The 20,146-nt window shown below is 40.6% G+C and overlaps 1 pseudogene; it reads right to left on the bottom strand.

Moving 5' to 3' along the window:
- Positions 1-267: 267 nt before the first annotated feature.
- LOC114205032 (RNA-binding motif protein, X chromosome-like) lies at positions 268-2,174 on the bottom strand (annotated as a pseudogene).
- Between the last annotated feature and the right edge of the window lie 17,972 nt (positions 2,175-20,146).

Raw genomic sequence — 20,146 nt, 5'->3', positions numbered from 1 at the left:
GTCGATAGAAACGAAGGCCTGAAATTTCCACGAAAGCATTCCATGTTATGTATAGGTAGGTGTGTGAACATTTATCCTTTCATTAGTAATGAGGAATTTTAAAATGGAGTTTTTGCTACATTTTTCTCTTTATGAACAGTAAAATGTATGTACTTAGTTCATCATTTTCTTGTGCTAACTGTAGAGCCAGGTTCATTTTTCCTTCTGTAAAAAAAAAAAAATTGGATCTTTTTTTTTTTTGGTTTTGGTCAAACTTTTTATTTAGTATTCTGTAGTTGCTTAACACACACTTAAATGGTCTTATTGGGGGAGGGGAAAGGGGAGGCTCTTGTAGATTCCCAAGGAAATGTCAGAAAGGCAAAATATGGCCAGCATTATCCATTTGCTTTTTTGGGTTTACTGGGTGAATAGCACTTTCCTTACATAAGCATCTGATCTCAGGTTTTTCATACTGAGAACATTGAGATTTCAGTTGAAGACACTCTGAAATCCTAGAGTAGCATACCCCGACCACCCTCTAATAGCTAGCTTGTTTGTATAGGCAGAAGGATTCACCTCTCCATTTTAGATGGCTAGATGTTTGTGGAAGGTCTTAGAATTGCTTTGCCTCATTTACTGGGAAAAATCAGATATAGGAAGTGGCCTTTAGGGACACTTTTAACTTGAAAAATTACAACACTAGTACACAAGTCAAGTCTTAACACATTTAACATTTGCTTATTGAAAGCAATGTCATAAAGTCAAATAAGATTAAACAGGTTTTACTTTTTTTTCCCTCACAAGAACATAAAAATTATGGAAGGGGAACTTAACAGGAAATTTAAAAAAAAAAGTAACACAATTTTTCCTTTTAGTAGTCCTTGGGTAGTTATGACAGAAAAGGTTCCACTTTTTTGTTTGTTTCTTTGAACAGGGATTTTGGTCCAAAGTTTTGTTTTTAATATCTGCTTCTGACTCCCCCTCTATCAGATTGGCTTCCTCCACGGCCACCACCTCTTGGTGCTCCGCGGCTTGAACTGCTGTAGGAATCACGTGGAGGAGGGTACCCCCTTTCCATAGAAGGGGGAAGCCCTCTTTCTTGTCTGCCAACCCGATCACGACCACTTGAGTAGAGATCACTTCGGCTGCTTGAGTAACTGTCTCGACTTCCACCATATCCGTCACGTGAGCTGCTGTAATCATCATAGCGACTGCTTCCACCATAAGATGGCGGGGGCCCTCGTGTAGGTGGAGCACTACGTGAGTTACCCTAACTCTCATATGAATCTCTGTAGGAACCTCCACTTGGATGATCTGAATAGTCACGATCACGACCATAGCCATCTCTATCACTATAGCCTCTCGATGGGTAGTCATCACGTGAACTGGAATGACCATAATCACGGTAAGTATAATCTCTTGGTGGTGGTGCATAATCTCTTGTATCACGAGAACTTGGGTAATCTCTGCTTGAATAGCTGTCTTTAGTAGAGTATCCATCATCTCTTGGGGACAAATAAACATCTCTACCAGAGGGCAGGGGTTCCCGTCAAGGTGGGCCTCCATAACTATCTCTTCCACGTGACACAGGAGCTCTTCCTCCCATTCCACTGCTGCTGCGAACTGGTCCTGAAGGGGCAGATCTTTTAGGAGGAGGACCACCACTTCGTGGTGGTGGTCCTCTTTTTTCTGGAAGTGGTCCCCTGGAAGAACTCATGTTAAAATTCATGGAATAGCCACCATCATCCATGTGCCCTCCACGTGAGGGAGTCCCCTGGTTCCTCCACTTCCTCCTCTTCCACCTCTAAGACCTCTTGGAGGGCCTCTGCTTCTTGGAGGTGAAGGTGGTCCACGTCTACCACTTTCAAATGATGGTTTAGTGGCCCGTTCTACTTTGAGGGCTTTTCCATCTAAGGACTTTCCACTCATGTCTCTGGCTGCATCCTTAGCATCTGCTGGGCTCTCAAAGGTGACAAAAGCAAATCCTCTCGGTTTGTTGGTTTCACGATCTTTCATCAATAGAACTTCCACTATTCGTCCATATTTGCCAAATACTGCTTCAAGGGCTTTTTCATTTGTTTCTGTATTGAGGCCACCAATGAAAAGCTTTCCTGGGCGATCTGCTTCAACCATTTTTCCCCCGCTGGTGAGACACGGAGGGGTGACGACGGTTCCAAGCTCCTACGAGCTCGCCGGCAGGGGCTTCGTAGTAGCTCAGCACGAGCGAGTGCCGCCGGTTCCGAGAACGGAATAGGGAAGCCGCTAGCACTACTGCGCAACGAGCAAGAATTGGATCTTATTATGTGAAGTTGTATAGGACACAGATCATTCCTGTCAGAATACAGCGGCATTCGGCAAAGCCAGGCACCCAGTGTGTGTTGTACCTTGCGGGTCCTTGTGCTGGCAGCAGTGGTACCACCTGGGAGTTTGTTAGAAATGCTTCATTTCAGTCCCAACCCACCTTTTCTGAATTAGAATCTGTATTTTTTTTTTTAAAGATTTTATTTATTTACCTGTCAGACAGAGCACAAGCAGGGGGAGCAGCAGGCAGAGGGAGAAGCAGGCTTCCCACCTGAGCAGGGAGCCCGAGGCGGGACTGGATCCCAGGACCCTGGGACCATGACCTGAGCCGCAGGCAGACGCTTAACTGACTGAGCCACCCAGGCGCCCCTGGAATGTGTATTTTAACAAGATCTTCATGTGACTTGAATGCATATTAATACTTGAGAAGCATGGTAAAATAGGGTTTGGCAGACTATAGCATGGGACCAAATCTGGTTCCACCATTTGTGTTGGAACACAACCTTGCCTGTGCATTTACATGCTGTGCGTGGCTGCTTTTGTGCTTCATGGCAGAGTTCAGTGGTTACAGCAGAAACCATATGGCATTCAAAGCGTAAGATATTTACCATCTGGCCCTTTACAGGAAAAGTTTGTTGACCCCCTGTCTAGAAAAGTGGACAAGCTCTATCACTGTGGAGCTTTTTTAACGTTACAGGTTCCCTGGGCCTTGTCACAGGTCTGAAACTGGGCCTGGAAGACCGTTTCTAAAACCATCCTAGTTGATTCTGATGTGAAGCCAGCTTTAGGAATTACTGGTTTAGCTATTCCACTGTTAGAATCTTTTAGGAATTAGGAAATGGAAATAAAAGAACATCATCTATAGATAGAAGCAGGGTGCTGTAAGTGGAAGGTAATAGGCAGTTTTAGAAAGGAATTGAGTACTACCTTTTCTGTTTACTTGCTGCGTGTCCTTCATTTTGATACATTAGTTCAGTAAACGTTTACTGAACACTGAGACTATAACAAACAGATGAACAAAATGGACAAAGTCCCTGCCCTCATGAAGCTTACATTCTAGTAGAGGAAACAGACTTAAATAAGTAAGTAGTGCTATGAAGGAGAGAGAGTATGATGGCGATGGGAGGTAATTAGGGGAAGTTCTTGGAGGTAGTGCCATTGGAACAAGAATCCATAAAATGAAGATCTAGAGGGAGAACATCTCAGGCTGACAGAATAGCAAATATTTCCTGAGGTAAGAACGAGTTTAGTGTGTTTAAGGGATAGGAAGAAAGCTTGTGGGCTGGGAGCATAGTGTATGTTGGGGGCAAAGGTGGTGACGGTGGAAGGTGAAATTTAAAAGGTCATGTTGGGCCTTGTAGGGTATGGTAAAGAAATGGATTTTATTCCAAGTGTGGAAAGCAGGGGAGTAGTGCTGTGATCTGATATTCTTCTAAAAAGACCTGTTTGTACAGAAAATGGTCCATGAGAAGCAGAAGCAAGAGGCTTGTCATGGCCCAGATGAATAATGCTGGTGCCTTTGACTATGGGAGTGGTTGTGGGTGGCTTCCGGAAGGTTGGCAGATCGAGGAGATATTTGGTTGGTAAAGGTGACAGGCTCTGCTGATAGATTGGGTATTTTTTTTAAGGATTTTATTTTTTTCATTTGACAGAGAGAGAGAACTCAAGCAGGGGGAGTGGGAGAGGGAGAAGCAGGCTTCCTGCCAAGCAGAGAGCCCGATGCGGGGCTCGATCCCAGGACTCTGGGTATTGAGGATAAGGAAAGAGCAATCAGGGGTAACTCTGAGTCTCTGGCATTTAGGATGAAGACATTGGATTTGACAAGATGGAGAATGCTGGTATTTTTTAAAAGAAAAGTTTCAACCAGGCATGCTGGGGTGGCTCAGTCATTAAGCGTCTGCCTTCGGCTCGGGTCGTGATCCCAGGGTCCTGGGATCGAGCCCTGCATCGGGCTCCCTGCTCGGCGGGAAGCCTGCTTCTCCCTCTCCCACTCCCCCTGCTTGTGTTCCCTCTCTCGCTGTGTCTCTCTCTGTTAAATAAATAAATAAAATCTTAAAAAAAAAGAAAGAAAAGTTTCCACGGAGTGGTGAGAACAAAAACCTAGTTAGAGTACAGTTGACCCTTGAACAATGTGGGGGTAGGGGTCCCGACACCCGCCCCCCGCAAGTCGGAAATCTGCGTATAACTTTTGACTCCCCCAAAACTGAACTGCTAATTGTCTATTGCCCTGAAGTCTTACTGATAAAGTCAGTTAACACATGTTCTGTATGTTGTGTGTATTACATACTGTATTCTTATGGTAAAGCTAGAGAAAAGAAAATGTTATTAAAATCATAATAGAAAATACCTTTACGGTACTGTCCTGTGTTTATTGAAAAAAAGCCATGTGTAACTGGAACTGCACAGTTCACACTGGTGTTGTTCAAAGGTCAGTTCGAGTCTGAAGAGAAAATGTGAAATAAGGAAGTGGAAACGGCTTACATAGGTTAAGTTTTGATGACAATTTTGCTTCGAAAGAGAGGGAGAACCCAGGTGGCTTCTAGAAGAGTGTGTGGGCTGGAAGGCAGGGTGGTTGGTTACTTGGTTGGTTAGTAAGATGCACAGTAATTTTGGCAGGCTTTTTAAAGCTGACTGATGTGATCCAGTAGTGAGGGCACATGATTCTTCAGTGAATGAGAAGGGATGGGATCCGAGAAGTAGAAAAGGGGATGCTCCTAGATAGCAGCAGGGACAGTTCATCCACTTTCCCAGGAGCGAAGGCAGAGCCTAAGGTCACAAATGCAGACAGGTTGGTGACTCTCTCGGTGGGATGATCAATGCTCCTGTCAGATCGTTTCTATTTTTCTCAGCATAAAGTTAGGTCATGAGCTGAGATAAAGGAGTTTTGTGATAAAGGAATAAGAGAGTCATCTCAGTGAAAAAGGTCCTTTCTTACGTCCCATCACGTTCCTCAAACCTTAACCTAAGAGGGCAGGGGCCCTGGATCGCAGGGTCTTTTTTTTTTTTTTCGCCCAGCGGTACCTTTGGGCCCTGGTGCAGATCCAACCCCGCGTCCCCTGCGCGCTTCCCACTGTCCGGCTGCACGGGCACGGACGCGGCGTCCGGCCTGTTCAAAAACCGAGAACCCGATCCATCTCACTTCCCTGCCTGGCCTTCTCCTGTGGCCCTACCCGGGCGACCGACAGCAGCGCGCGTCGTCGCCTCGGACGCGGGGCGGGTGGGTGGAGTCGGCTGAGCGGCCGCAGCGGCGGCGGCAGCTAGTGGGTCCTTTAGTGGCTCTGGGGCGGGGCTGTGGGGAGGGCGCCGACTGACCGACGGACCCCGCCGGGATGGGGAGTGTGGCTGCTCCGCCAGGGTCCTGCGGGTGGGAGAGACGCTCCGCGACCACGGGTGTCCGGAGCCCCTCCGTGTTGTGCTAGAGATGCTCTTCCTCTCGGTGAGTTGTTTTTCTGTCTCGGCGGGCCGGCTCCTCGGCCTAGGTCACGCCCCGGGGAGGAGGAAGGAGCTGGGCCACCTCGATCTGTGTGGCCTGGATAGGGCCGAGCGACGGGGCAGTGACCAGCTGCGTGGGCCTCCTCCCTTTGGGCATGTTGATCCGCGGCTGCGCTCCCTGTTCCAGTTTCATGCAGGCGCCTGGGAAAGCTGGTGCTGCTGCTGCTGCCTGATTCCAGCCGACAGACCTTGGGCCCGGGAGTGGGGCCGGCGCTGGCGGCTGGAGATGGCCGACCCGAGATCCGTGCACGAAACCAGGTTTGAGGCGGCGGTGAAGGTGATCCAGAGTTTGCCGAAGAATGGTAAGTGCGCTGGGTCCCGGCTGCAGAAGCCTCCCCCCGAGGCCGGAGGCCCCGGTTTCTGAACCTCGCCTCCTTTAGTCTTTCTGCTTGTCGTCTTGCTGATTTAACCTCCTTCGTTTCTGCGTTTAAAAAGGAATGTAATTGGAGGGAAGGTAAAGAGTGTTAATTAATTACCTGCTGATCTTTCAAGATTGTGAGTAGTTTTTATTGCTGAAAACAGAAGTCTTACTTAATGACTGCGGATTAGGATATGTTTTAAAAAAAAAACTGGGCTGGGGATGCTTGGTGCCGCATGCTCATGAAGTGTACTATTTAAGCCTTTCAGAAACTTTCGATGTGAAGGGAGGGAAAGGAAAGAATAGCTATACTCACTTGTAAAATGATTTATTTTAATAAATACATATGATTGTGACTTTTTTGTGTGTGCTGTTCTCTTGTTCTAGTATTCTGTTTCTTATTCTTATATCGGGCCTTCCTTGCAGCTTAGGAGAAAAGTCAGTCCAGTTGTTCCTTTGTATTTAATGTGTCATTTCTCAGGCGACTTTCCAAAATTTTTCTCTTTATCCTTGGCTTTTAGCAATTTGACCGTGATGTGTCCAGGTGTGGTTTTCTTCAAATTTATCCTGTTTAGAGTTTACAGAGCTTTCTGAATTTGTAATTTTATGTGTTTGACCAAAGTTGGGAAGTTTAAAGCTGATATTCAAATATTTTTTTCTGTGGAGAGGCTCGGCAAGGGGAACTTTTATCTTTTACTTCCTATCCTTCTTCATTATATGAATTATTTTTCACAATAAACTTATATTTTTAAAAAAGATTTTATTTATTTATTTGATAGAGAGGGAACACAAGCAGGAGGAGTGGGAGGGGGAGAAGCAGGGAGCCCCACGTGGGGCTTGATCCCAGGACCCTGGGCTCGTGACCTGAGTCGAAGGCAGATGCTTAACGACTGAGCCACCCAGGCGTCCCTAAAATTGTATTTTTTTAAATGATGCCTTTAAGCACTATTACTGTGCCAGAGCATAAAACTCACTGAATACTCACTGAATACACCGTTATCGCAGTATTTAACATGTTTTCTATTTAATCATGAATTGTCTTGGTAACGAATATTCAACACTGTTTAATAAAAATTCATTAATTGGAGATTCAAAAGGTTTTGAAAACAAATATACACAAAATAGTATTCTTTTCGTAATCTCAAACGTCAGACTAGGGGAGGACATATGAGGGGGTTATTATTAAGAGAACAGGGGCCCCTGGGTGGCTTAGTAGCTTAAGGGTCTGCCTTTGGCTCTGGTCATGACCCCAGTCTCCTGGGATAGAGCCCTGCATCGGGGCTCTCATATAATATGTGTGTGACAGATTATACTTTATCGGGTGTCTTACACACAGAATATATACAATACCTTATGTTGATAAGCATCCCAGTAAAATAATACTTGTAAAATCAATTTCTAAGAAAATAAGAACATAGGGCGCCTGGGTGGCTCAGATAGTTAAGCATCTGCCTTCGGCTCAGGTCATGATCCCGAGGTCCTGGGATCGAGTCCCGCTTCGGGCTCCCTGCTCCTTGGGAGCCTGCTTCTCCCTCTGCTTCTCTCTCTTTCTCTCTCCCCCCCGTCTCTCATGAATAAATAAATAAAATCTTTAAAAAAAAAAAGAAAAGAAGAACATAAAAAAGCCACTTTATCAAATTCCCAAATTCACACCCTAAATTCTTGGGAGTTATGGATGTGAAAATTAAAAAGTGTCACTAAAGTTCAGCAGCTTAGGATTTAGTCAGGATAAATGAAAACCAAATGCTTGCAGAATTCAAACACTTACCTACATGTACTTGCTTGAAATAAATAAAAATTTTCATGGAAAAATAAACTTCAATGTAAGGTGATTCATGATGCACATTAAAAGCCAAGCGCTGGAATTCACGGTGCTCATGTAGAGAAGACTATCTATGGCTGACTCTGGATCAGAGCAATTTTCTAAGGGGCTCCAAATGCATCGACACTCCATCATTAAGAGCTCTGTCCAGAGCCAGCCAATCCCCGGACTCAGATTCTGACTGTAAGCAGCTTGGTAAAAACATAAAAGGGCCACTTACTCCTTCTCTTATGAATTCTTTGGTTTTATCCTAAAAAACAGTATTCGTTTTATGTAACTTTATCAGTGATCCCTTGCTACTGCACAACTGCAAAAGAATTTACACACGAAAACATCTGTGCCCAATCCCCTAGGAATCTTCTTCATAAGTGAAAGGAGGAGCCCTTACATTGCTATGAAAATCTTCTGTAAGTACTAATTCATGTAAAGAGAAGAGCTCCATAAGAAGACACGTACTAATTTATTATGTAAAGAGAAGAGCTCCATAAGAAGACACGTAAGGTTTTACTACAAAGCCCCCCTCCCCCACCAAAAAACCTCTCCCTTTCCAGGAACAGGAGTTGACACATGCCATCTGGCTTAAATGAACAGTAACTGCGCACATGTCTTTAAAGAGTATCAAAATTAATGTGCAGTCTATCCCCCTGGCTAGAGGCAAAACATCAGCTCAAGAAGCCTGGAATGAAACTTTCAAAAGCTCTAATTAGAGCTTGTCACAATTAATTCAGAACAGTCACAAGTAAGATGAACAGCACCCTCATATACGAAATGCTTACGAGAACACCTGTCACCAATATGGAAATACATGAGTAATTCTTGGATGATTTCTGGTGATCCACTACAAACACAAATTAGGTAATAAAAATGCACTTTACCAGGTCTTTCTGTATGCCAAAGATTTAAAAAAAAAAATTTGTGTTTTGGGCTAGAGTGATAAAGGAGTTGATAAAGCCATACCTAGAATCAGGGGCAATTATGACAGTGCTAATAACATATTCCCAGGAAAATTTAAGTTAAAGTTTCTTCGCAGCTAAACAAACAAAAATCTCCTATTAAACAATCTTGTATTCACCAGGTCTAGATAAATAAATATTATGCCACACCATTTATATAAAAAGTATGAAGGGCGACTGGATGGCTCAGTCAGGTAAGCATCTGCGTTCGGTTCAGGTCATGATGCCAGGGTCCAGGGATGGAGTCCCACATCGGGCTGCCTGCTCCACGGGAAGCCTGCTTCTCCCTCTGCCTCTGCCTCTCTCTGTCTCTCATGAATAAAATAAAAATAAAATCTTTTTTAAAAAAGTATGAAATTATTTACATTTTATTCATAATACTTTAAAAACAGAACAAAGCCTGAGAAAATTCAGATGAGGGAAATGGTTCTGACTTGGTGCAGGTACTAAATTAAGGCCACTGTAGACATTACATAGAGAAAACCTGTCATACACACTCTCCAGTTAAATTCTCAAAGTTTTTCAGAGCATAAAGAACTTTTTTTTCCTAATTACTCCAGACAACATGCTCAAGGGCAGACTGACTTTTTCCTAGCTACCCAAGAAAAGAAACTCACTTTTCCCAAAATGTTTGTGTTTACCTCCCTCTCCCAATCTCCTTCTTCCCTTTTACAATTTCCTGTTTTTCATATGTTTCTTGACAGTCTAGTGATGGTCTCTGTCATATGTATCATTAAGTTACTCTTCTGAGATATTAGATCTGAAAGTGACAGAGAACATCCTCAGGTAACAATGCCCACTGGCATCCTACCACCAAAGTCAATACACACAGGTAGCCTGAAAGGGCACCCCATCTGGATCCAGACCCTGCAAGTCCCGGTTTCATCTTTCCTTGGTCCCTCTGGTGAATCTCCTATGCAGACACTGAGTTCTTTAGCTTTCACCTGCTCAAACGGCTTCTTCACCAAGTCTGGTTCTTCTGTTTCGCCAGTGGCTCTTAACTTGCTTTTATAAAAAGGTGGCCACAGTAGGAATCTTTTCAATAAATCTGACTTTGCCAACTTCTTACTAGATTTGATTAAACTATCTGTTCAACCTCCTCATGTGGATGACAAGGAGCTCTTAACAGTTTGAAGCTGAACATCTTAGAGAAAAACACTCCTGTGTATCTCCTCTACTCTCCTACAACACTGAACACTTCTGTGACCAGATACTCTCTGACTGTCCAGGGACGGCCATCAGTGTCCTACAGTTCAATTCAGTCTGATACAGTCAGATCCCACAGGGTAAGGGCCAACTAATAAGAAGTCCTATAAGACTGCTGCACTCCCATTTCAGATGCCATCCCAAATCCAGGTTGTTACCTGTGCTTGCGACCACCCGGCTATTAATCAAAGGTTCCCACAATCTCCTCCCTTGATTGCATTAATTTGTGGCTCACAGAACTCAGGAAGAGTTGCTCACTAGAGTATCATCTTATTATAAAAGGATATACCCAGGAACAGCCAGATGGAGGAGACAAATAAGGAAAAGTATGGGGGGAAGGGGCACAAAGCTCCCATGCCCTCTCCAAGCATGCCATCCTCCCAGAACTTCCATGTGTTTGCCAAAACCGAACTCTCAGAAACAGTAAATTTAGCATTTTTATGACGGTTTCATTACTCAGGCATGATTGATTAAATCACTGTCCTTCAGTGACTGGACAGAATCTCCCGTCCCTCTTCCCTCTCCCCTCTCCTGAGGTAGGAGAGAGTAGGACTGAAAATCCCAACCCTCTAATCACATGGGTGGTTCTCCAGGCAACCAGCCTCCACCCTTAGAGGCTTTCCAGAAGTCAGAGCGCTAACATAAAGTCGGGTACGGTTGGAAGGGGCTAGTTATGAAAAGCAAAAGACGTCGTCACTGTTTTGATCAGTTAAGCAAGTCAAAGGGTTTTAAAAACTCTCTGCCAGGAGCCAAATATGTATTTCTTATAAATCACAATATCCACAGAAGAACTGCCATTTTAGCTTTTTCTTGTTGTTCGTTTGGGCTTGCACTTTTAATACAATATTTAATTCAGTTTTTTTAAAGTAATCTTTTTTTAGGCATATCTGCTATTTTGTGAGGGGTAGTTCAGTTAAAACTAGACATTATGGTCAATAAAACCTTTAAAACAAGCAGTGAATGGAACATGAAAGTTTACCAAAGATATTATCAACTGTATCATAAAGAGATCCTTGTCAGTGAGAAACCAGAACAAATCAATGGAATCATCTGCCATGTCAGAAGTAAAGGGCAATCAACAGAAACTGACTGAGAACAAAGATGCTAGGATTAGCACACAGGAAATTAAAAACTATTTTAAATGTATAGCACATGTTTAAAAAGTAGGCATGAGATTAAAAAGACCCAAATCAAACATCTAGAGATAAAGTGACAATGTCTGAGATGTAAAATACGTGAGAGGAGGTTAACAAAAATTAGACATCACAGAAGAAAACGTAAGTGAGTATGAAGACACAATGGGCCCCTGGGTGGCTCAGTCAGCTTAATAGCCGCCTTCAGCTCAGGTCATGGTCCTGGGGTCCTGGGATAGAGCCCATGTCAGGCTGCCAGCTCAGTGGGGAGCCTGCTTCTCCCTCTCTCTCTGCCCCACCCCCCAGCTTGTACTCTCTCTCACTCTCAAATAAATAAATAAAATCCTTAAAAATAGATAAAAATAAGTAAGTAAAATCAATGAAACAAAACATTGGTTCTATAAGGAAAAATCAAGAAACTGATAAATTCTAGCCAAAGTGATCAAGAGAAACAAAGACAAAAATTACCATTATAAAGAATGAGAAAGATCACATCACTACAGATTATACAGAGGTGAAAAGGTAACTGAGGAAATGTTACAAACAAGTTCATGCCAAAAAATTTGACAATTCAGATGAAATGTCAATTTCCATTAAAGATTAAAAACTATCAGAATTGACTCAAAAAGAAACAGACCACAAACAAAATACCTAAAGAATTTAAACAAAAGGAAATCAAAACATGTCACTGTAAGAAATCAACTAATCCCAAAGGCAGCATTAATGGAGGAAATAAGTGACAAAAACTCTCTGAGACACACAGAAACACAGAAAACAAACAGCAAAATGTCAGTAGTAAATTCTCCCTTACCAGTAATTATATTAAAGGTGGTGTTGGTGGAATATATATAAAAATAGTACCCAAGTATATAAATAAATCTATAAAAAAGATCCAAGTGTACATGCTGTCTCTTAAGAGACTCATACACCAAAGGACAGATCCCAGTATCTATGAAGCAACCATTCACATAACTGGAGGGACAAATACAGTATTAGTTGGAGATCTTAATGCACCACTTTCAATAATGGATCAAACAACCAGAGAGAGAACAGAGAAATAGGACAGCGGAACAACAGCAAAGACCAGTGAGGCCCCGGAGAACATGCTACCCAACGACTTCAGAACACAGTTCTCTCAAGCGCCTATGAAACATTCTCCAGGACAGACCCTATGGTGTCTACAAAACAAGTATGAATAAGTTTTAAAAGACTAAACTCATCTGAAGTATTTTTTATCATAACCTAATGAAACTAGAAATCGGTGACAGAAAGAAAACTGGAGAATTCACAAACATGTGCAAATTAAATCACACCCTTTTAAACAACAACTAATGGGCCAAAGAAGAAATCACAAGAAAATTAGAGAATACTTGAGACAAATGAAAACACAAGACGCCGAAATTTGAGATGTAGCAAAAGCAGTGCTGAGGGAAATTTACAGCTCTAAACACATTATAAGAGAAGAAATATCTCAACTCAATAACCTAATTTTACACCTTAGGGGACTAGAAAAGAAGAGCAAACTAAGAGCTATAAAAGGAAGGAAATAATGACGATCAGAACCAAATTAAAGGACAAAGCGAATTGATACACAATAGAGAAAAATCCATGCCCAAGGCCTGGTTTCTTTCTTTCTTTCTTTCTTTTTAAAGATTGACAAAACTGACAAGCTTTTAACTAGACGAAGGAAAAAGAGAAGATTCCAATTACAAAACACAGATATGAAAGTGGGGACATTACCACTAATTTTACAGCCAAAAAAATGATTATATACACCAACAAGCTGGATAACCTAGATGAAATGAACGAATTCCTGAAAACACACAATTGACAAAATCGACTTATCAAGAAAAAGAAAATCTGGGGCCCCTGGGTGGCTCAGTCGGTTAAGCGTCTGCCTTCGGCTCAGGTCATGATCCCAGAGTTCCGGGATAGAGCCCCACATTGGGCTCCCCGCTCAGCGGGGTGTCTGCTTCTCTCTCTACCCCTCACCCTGCTTGTGCTCACTCTCTCTCACTCTGCCTCTCTCTCAAATAAATAAAATTAAAAAAAAAAATCTGAAGAGACCGTAAGTAATCAAAATCATCCCAAGAAAGAAAAGCCCAGGACCAGATAGCTCCACTGGTAAATTCCACCAAACATTTAAAGAGTTAACACCAACCCTCCTCACTTTTCAAAAAACGGAAGAGAAAGGAACACTTCCAAGCTCATTCTAGGAGGCTAGCACTATTCTGATCCCAAAGCCAGACAAAGATGCTACAAATAAAACTATAGACCAATATCCCAGAGGAATACTGATGCAAAAAATCCCCAGCAAAATACTAGCAAACGTAATTCAGCAGCCTCTTAAAAGGATTATACACCATGATAAAGTGAGTTTTACCTCCATAATACGAGATTGGTGGAATATGAGCAATCACTCAAAATAATATATCCCATTAAAGAATGAATGGGGGGAAAAACACATGATCATCTCAATTCATGCAGAAAAAGTATTTGACAAATCTCAGCATCCTTTTATGATAAAAAACGCTCAACAAACTAGGAACAGAAGAAAATCTGATGTTTCCTCAAAAAGCTGAAAATACAATTAGCGTATTAGGCAGCAATTCCACTCTTAGTATATACCCAAAAGCAGTGACAGCAGAAACTCAAACAGATATTTGCACAACAATGTTGACGGCAGTATTACAACAGAAGGCTGAAGCAACTCAAGTGCTCGATGAACAGATAAACAAAATGTGGTTTATACATATCATGGAACATTATTCAGTCATAAAATGGGATGAAATTCTGAGATATGCTACAACATGTATGAACCTTGATCACATTAAGCTAAGTGAAAGAAGCTACTCACAAAAGGGCAAATACTGTGTGAATCCACCTAGGAGGTATCTAAAACAGGCAAATTCATAAAAACAGAAGACAGAAGAAAGGTTACCACGGGCTGAGGGGAAAGTGGAGTGAAAGCTATTGTTTAATTGGTACAGAGTTCCTCTTTGAGGTGATGAAAAAGTTCTGAAAACAGATAGTGGTGATGGCTGCAAAACAATGCAAACGTACTTATTGCCCCTGAGCTGTAAACTTAAAAATGGTTAACATGGTCAATTTTATGTTTACTTTACCATGATTTAAAAATAAATAGATAACTGGAGAGTCCTGCATCTATTAAAGAAATTGAATCTACGGTTAAAAACCTTTCCATGAAAAGAATTCCAGGCCCAGAGTGAATTCTACTGAACATTTAAATAATAATCCATTCTAAACAAACTCCTCCAGGAACGTGAAGAAGAGTGAATACTTTCTTAGTCACTCTATGAGTTATACATTACCCTGATACCAAAACCAAAGACATTATAATTAAAAGCTACAGACTAATATCCTTCATGATGACATATGAAAATCCTAAACAAAATTTTAGCGTAACTAATAAAAATATGTATAAGACAACAACACATCACAACCAAGTGGGGTTATCCTAAACAATGAAAAAAATCAATGGGGAAAGGAATGATGATTAACATAACAATAAAAAATTTAGAGCAAAAAAAGATCAATGGGGACTTTATTATATGATCATCAACAAATGCAGGAAGTGCACTTAACGAAATCCAACATGCATTCCTGACAAAACCTCTCAGCAAATCAGAAACAGAAGGGAAATTCCTCAGCCTGATAAAGGGCATCTGTGAAAAACATACAGCTAACAACACACTTAATGGTAAAAAACTGAGTATTTTTCCCCTTCATGCCAGGAACAAAAGATGGATATCAGGCTCTTCACCTTTTTTAAGATTTCTTTTTTTTTTCTTTAAGCCAGGGCAATAAGACAAGAAATTAAAAGAACCCAGATTGGAAAGAAAAAATGTAGAAATTCAATGGAATCTACAAGATTTAAAAAAAAAAAAAAGCTCGCAGAACTACTTAGCAAGTTTAGCAAGGTTGGCGGATACAAACTAAACGTTTAAAAGATCTATTGTATTTCTAAATATCAGCAATAAACAAAGGATTCTTCTCTTGAAATAACATTTTTTAATAAAAATCTATTGACTATTTAGGGCTAAATCTGACAAAAGATGTAAAAGACATGTAACCACTCTGAAAGAAATTTTGAAAGACCTAAATGAATGGAGACACATAACTTGTTCTGTGATCGTTAAGACCCAATATTGTTAAAAGGTCAGTTCTCCCCAAATTGATCTATATAGAGTCAATGCAACCCCTATAAAAATCCTAGCAGGCTTTTATTTTTAAATCAACAAACGGATTCTAAAATTCATCGGGAAACAGAAAAACATTAGAGCCAAAATAATTTTGAAAAAAGTAACAAAATAGGTAGACTAACAATATATGACTTCCAGGCCTACTATAAAGCTATAGAAATCAAGGGTGCCTGGGTGGCTCAGTTGGTTAAGCGACTGCCTTCAGCTCAGGTCATGATCCTGGAGTCCTTGGATTGAATCCCGCATCAGGCTCCCTGCTCAGCAGGGAGTCTGCTTCTCCCTCTGACCCTACCCCTCTCATGTGCTCTCTCTCTCTCTCAAATAAATACAATCTTAAAAAAAAAAGGCTATAGAAATCAAGACAGTGAAGCACCCTGACATAAGAGACCAATAGATTAATGGGCTAGAAGAGAATCCAGAAATAGACTTACCATATATAAACAACTAAGTTTTTACAAAGGTGCAAAAGCTATGCACTACAGAAAGGACAGTCTTTTCAACAAATAGTTTTAGAATATATAAGAGAAAAAAAAAAGAAAGGAAAAGAACAGAACTTCGATTCATATGCTTCATACTGTGTCCAAAAATTAATTCAAAATGAATCACAGACCTAATGTAACACATGAAACCATACAACTTCTAGAGGAAAACATTAAGAAAAATCACTGCAACCCTTTGTTAAGCAAAAGATATAACACTGAAACCATCATTAATATGAAAAAATTGGTATACCGGATTTCATCAAAATAAAAAACTTCTGCTTTTAGAAATAAACTGTTAAGAGAATGACAAGAGGAGCCACAGTCTAAGAAAATATCAGCAAAGCATATATCACGTAATAAGGGGTTCATATGCAGAATATACAAAGAACTCTCAAAATTCAACAAGAAAAAACAAAAAATGAACAGAAGATTTATACACTTCACTCACACACACTCAAAATACAGCTCAACGGACAGCAAATAAGACACTCAACATCACTGGTCATTAGACAATGCAAATTAAACCACAATGAGACTACCAACACATACATACCTATTGGAACGGTTAATGTTTTAAAGTCTGATTGTGCTAAGTATAACAGGTGAGGATGTGGAAACAGGAACTTTTATATACTGTTAGTGGAAATGTAAAATGATACGATCACTTTATTAAAACATGGATGGAATAGTTTCCAAACTTAAACATGCATTTACCATATGATCCAGCAATCCTATTACTGGGTATTTACTCTAAAGAAATAAAAATTAATATTCATATAAAATCCTGTACCTAAATTGTTTATACAGGTCTAATCATAACCACCAAGAACTGGAAACAATCCAATGTCCTGTAATAAGTGGATGGAAAAATCAACTCTGAAACATCCACACACAATGGAATACAACCCAGCAGTAACAAGAAACAAACTACTGGCATGCAAGAGCTTGGATACAGCTCAAAGGCATTATGCTAAGTGAAAAAAAGTGAAAACTTTACATGATATATTCCATTTATAGGACATTCTCAAAAAGATAAAATTATAGTGCTGAAGACTGACCAGTGGCTGCCAGAGGCTAGAGGCCGGGGAAGAGTATGACTAAAAAGACACTAGTTTTTTAGAAGGATGGAACTGCTTAATATCCTTACTGTGGTAATAATTAAATGACTGTATACATTTGTATAATACCTGTTAAAATTCAAAAAACTGTATACCAAAATGAGGGCAATTTGTATAGTAATTAAAAAAAAAACCACACTACCTACTCATATGCTAGGAATATAACAGATCAAAAATATTTTCTAAAAGAATAAATTACCAGAGAACATGTAGTATAAAATTTCTGCTTCTTTCTGATTTACGATTTACTTTGCTACTAAGTCCAAGACCGATTTTGTAAAACTGTTCCATGGGCTTTTGAAGTAATGAGTTCTTCCCTCAAAAGATTTATTGATTGGGTGCCTCGAATGGCCCAGTCGGTTAAGCGACCAACTCTTGGTTTCGGCTCAGGTCATGATCTCAGAGTCATGGGATTCGAGCCTTGCGTTAGACTCCGCACTCAGCACAGAGTCCGCTTAAGACTCTCTCTCCCTCTCCCTCTGCCCTTCCCACCCCCCTACCCCGCCCTACCCCCGGGATCTCTCTCAATGAAATAAATCAATCTTGTTCATTGAGGGGCACCTGACTGGCTCTGTCAGTAGAACATGCAACTCCTGATCTTGGGATGGCAAGTTCAAGCCCCAACGTGGGTGTAGGGATTATTTAAAATTAAAAAAAAAAAAAATTGTTGATTGTGTTATTCTATTTCCCTATGGTCTCATTTGTGATTTCTGGATCTATTTAATTATGAAAGAGATACAACAAATCTCGTAATATAACTGTATCTTCATCAAATTCTCTTGTGTTTTGAACAGGTTTTGCTCTGAAATATACCATCTATGTTTGGTGCCTACTTGTTATGACTGTTACAGCTACTTTGTTAATTAATTGGGCCTTTCATTATTACATACTATCTTATTTCATTATATCCAGTGCATTAACCTTAAATTCTACTTTAAATTACATTATATTACCACCTCCGCTTTTACACTGTTTGCATTTGCCTGGCCCATCCCTTTATTTTCAACCTTTCATTATGTGTTTTGAAGTACTCCTCAATTCCATCTGACACTATGAGTTAGTAGAATTGGACCTATTCACATTTAATTAACGGATATATTTTAATTCTGTTACTTCCTTCTTATGTTTAACATTTTTGACATTCTGTTCAAATCTGTGTTTGATTTAATCTTTTTATATCTGTATTACTATGTTGTGATTAAAAGAATACCAAGTTAGAAGTTAGGAGGCTGGGTTTAGTCTCAGCTCTCTTACTGAGGTCTAGCTAGGCAGGAGCTTCACCTCTTTACGTCAGTCTCCCCCTTCTCATCAAGGAATATAAAAATTCCTGCTTTACCCGCTCGTTATTTTGGGGGGAGGGAGGGTGGAGAACATCAGGGTAAGGGGACATCAAGAGGGATACTCTAAAAGCCTGAAGGATCCAACAGGGAAATAATTGAGGACCTAGATCCCCAAATCTGAGTGTGCAAACTTTAAAAGTATCAACAATAAAATGTTACCTCTGCTACCTCAGAGGATAGAGTAAATATGTCTTAAGAGTTGAGAAGGAGGGGAAGCTGGGGGTGAGAAAAGATGTACAAAACCTTATGAAGATGAAAGTCTCAGAGATGAAGAATAACCTGGGAAGCCAGGGCTTGTTGTGATGACTACTTAAAAGGAGACAAACAGTATGATGGTTTTATGGCAGAAAGTAACAGCAAGATAAAAAATGTTTGGAGAGGAAAGAGGGCTGTGGAGAAAGGTCTTGTCAGAAGCGGGCTGAATTCCAAGACTCCCAACTTGGCTTCTGCTGATGGACATGGGGCTGGCAGAGGGTTGGATGGTCTCATTCCAAACCAGTATCATTAATCAATAAATAAGAAATTAAATGACAACAAAACAGCTTGGAAATTAAAAAACACATTCCTAAATCAAAAATTTCAAATGTTCAAAGACAGCAAAACTGAAAATTCAAACTATCCAGAGAGCAATGAAAAAGAAACACACCCTACCAAAACCTATGGGGCACAGCGAACTTGTTCTTAGAGGACATCTTTATTAAGGAGTAAGGACTAAAAAGAAGGGAACTTAATACTACTCTTAAAAAACTAACAAAATAAACTAAAAGAAAAGTAGGAAGGAGAGAAGGAAAAAAATGAAGCAATTTCTCAAACACTTAAATAAATAGATTCCTCAGGATACCAGAGTGGCTCAGTGGGTGAAGTGTCCAACTCTTGATTTCAACTCAGGTCATTGTATCAGGGTTGAGAGTTAAAGCCCTCTGTCAGGCTCTGCACTGAGGATGGAGCCTGCCTGAGATTCTCTCCCTCTCCCTCTGCTCCTCCCCCCACTCGCACATGCACGCTCTCTCTCTCTCTGGAATAAATAAATAACATCTTAAACAAAAAAGCAGAGAAATCGTTTTAAATTTTAATTTAAACAAATAAATTTTCTAATTTTTTATTTGAAAAACTTTTACTCAAAGCACTCTTTACACTCAAAGGTCACCTAAAACAAAGTAAATTAAAAAATAAAAAACAAAAAAATAAACACTTTAACATGAAGCAAATTTTGCCTCTTTAATCAGATTATATAAAATCGGTGTAACTAATTTCTACAAGGATCTAATCTCCATGCTTAACTTTCAATCAGTTCTATCTATGCAGCTGATTAAGTACCATCATAAGGCCTTGCCATAAGCAGAAAAAGAAACCTGATGCCTTTTGTTTTTCCAAACACCCCCTCGCAGGAAACAAACAAAAAACCCGGTCAAAATATTCTTAAAATTTTGTGTGTGTGTGTATTTATTTTTATGTCAGAAATATTAAATATTTGTTGTCTCATTCTGAGATTCAAATATACATATGCTGAATCTCCTTTTCTGATTTCCACATTTTCTTTTAAGATTTTATTTATTTATTTGACAGAGAGAGACAGCGAGAGAGGAAACACAAGCAGGGAGAGCGGGAGAGGGAGAAGCAGGCTTCCCGTGGAGCGGGGATCCCGATGTGGGGCTCGATCCCAGGACCCTGGGATCATGACCTGAACCAAAGGCAGATGCTGAACGACTGAGCCACCCAGGCGCCCCTCCACATCATTT

The sequence above is a fragment of the Eumetopias jubatus genome, unplaced genomic scaffold, assembly GCF_037043125.1.
Source record: "Eumetopias jubatus isolate StellerSeaLion01/CBP00866 unplaced genomic scaffold, mEumJub1_p1.0 scaffold_8, whole genome shotgun sequence".
Lineage (NCBI taxonomy): Eukaryota > Metazoa > Chordata > Mammalia > Carnivora > Otariidae > Eumetopias > Eumetopias jubatus.
Note: the sequence above shows the minus strand (reverse complement) of the source record. Positions and strands in the feature narration are given on the sequence as shown.